The sequence below is a fragment of the Chrysochloris asiatica genome, unplaced genomic scaffold (assembly GCF_000296735.1).
Source record: "Chrysochloris asiatica unplaced genomic scaffold, ChrAsi1.0 scaffold00362, whole genome shotgun sequence".
Lineage (NCBI taxonomy): Eukaryota > Metazoa > Chordata > Mammalia > Afrosoricida > Chrysochloridae > Chrysochloris > Chrysochloris asiatica.
This window is the reverse complement of record NW_006408880.1, coordinates 547,638-549,648: the sequence shown is the minus strand read 5'-3', so window position 1 is coordinate 549,648 and position 2,011 is coordinate 547,638.

Below are 2,011 nucleotides of genomic sequence, written 5' to 3'. Positions count from 1 at the left end.
ATTAGTAATACTTTTTTTTTTTTTAGCACAAAGTGCACCCACACTTGCAGATAAATACTTTTTGACTCACTGTGGTATTCTGGTGATATTTGGATTGTTGTTATTGTTGTTAAGTGTCTTCGAGTAGTTTCAACTCATAGTGACCTTGTCTAGGGTTTCTGAAAAGTCATTGGTGGGTTTAAACAGCTGATCTTGCTGTTTAAACCGACCTTACTGTCTGGTGCATTATCCTGAAGTGCCACACTAGGACTCTGATATTTGGGTTATTTATTTGTTAAAAAAGTAAGTTTTGACATCTAAACAAATTTGGGTATAAAATCTCTTGAGTTTTTCATTTATAATTTAAGTGCCTAGTGGCTTTCTGGTTCAATTTCAGAGATAAAATTTTATATTCAGAGTCTCTGAAAGTAACTGATATGAAATAATAACTTCAACACTTCTTTTTTTAAAAAAAAAATGTTTTATTATGATTTATGTGATAGTTTACATGGGAGAATATTAGCTTTACATTCACTCTATCATATATCATTTCATTGCCAGGGTTACAATCCCCTCCATGCATTCATCAACCAACCACAAGGGTATACCCTACAAGCCTGCCCCCAGTTGTCAGCACACAGCCCCCATCCCTCTCTGGGTTTAGAGTCCCCAACCGCTCCATCTCTCCATGTCATCATCTCTGCCTCCATCTCTGGTGTCACTGCTTCTCTGGGTAGGGTCCCATTCTCTGCTTTTCTCCCTTGATTGTCCCAGGGACCTCTGTTCCTAGACTGCAAAGTTAATCACTCCAATCCTTGCTGCAAAATGTCTAACTTTACCTTTCCAACCCTCACAATCAGTCTTGATAACAATTATTCACTATTGTATCACAAGAGACCTATCTGCATTTCCTTTCATCAGCCCTGCCTAGACAGATTGGGTACTACTCAGTGGAGATTCTACCTTCTTCTATGTCCTCTGGATCTAGGTTCCCTCTTGAAAGTTTGTAATCCAATCACTTCTTGTCTTTGTAGTCCCCCCCACCCTTTGAGTAGCCAAATTCCAAGTTGCCCATCCCTGTCTACTCTGTGTACTGAGGGGGTGGGAATGATCCTTGCTGTAAAGATTTGTTCCCTCTTTTGAGCTACTGCATCCTTAGGTGTAGGTCAATTTCATCAGATTATATTAGATTACACTTTTTTCCCTCTTCTTTCTTCTTCTAGTAAAGCTCTGATCATCCAGTCATTGAAGCCAGGTCAAGTGAGTTTTGTATGCAAGTGTGGGTGTTCTTATGCATATGCCCTCTTTTCTTATCAGCTGGATACTTCACTCTCCACTCTAGTCCTCTGTGGCTCTGTCACTGACTCTGAGCCAAAGAGTCCCCAGGTCTTGCCACACTGCTGCCAACCAGGTCTCCACCTGGGTTCACAGAAGTCTATTGAATGTTGTAAGACTTAGGTCACAGCTTCATTGCTATTTTTCCCTCACTTCCCCTTATCGGTGACGAAGGTGGTCACCAATTACAGCATGTATTTCCATTGAGTCTTAGACTTGGAAGGGGGTTTGCTCTGAGAGGACCCAACCACTTGCTTTGATGTCTCCTGGGCAAGCAACTTGCTTGTTCTTGTAGTAATCAGTTAGTCTGCCTAAATTGTTTTGTATTTTTCCCATCGGCATTTCTTTCAAGAAGGATCTTCTGTTGTTCTAGCTTCTCCAGGTTGGTCTGCTTGTCCTTTCAAGTGGAAATTTCCCACCTCTGAAGATTCTGGATGCTGTTCAGTATTCCACTTATAGTCTTATGTAATGCAGAGGCTCCATAGGAAACCTCCTTCACTGGGCACATTGTAGCCACATTTTAGGTATTCCAACCAGAAGACTGACTTATAAGCTTTCTGTGGTGATATTTCTGGCTATTCCTTTCTCTCCCCTTCAAGTGTCTATTTTATAATGGTATGCATGCGACTGATTGGAAGAGACCAATGTTTATGCCCATTCCACAGAGAGGTGACCCAACAGAATGCGGAAATCATCG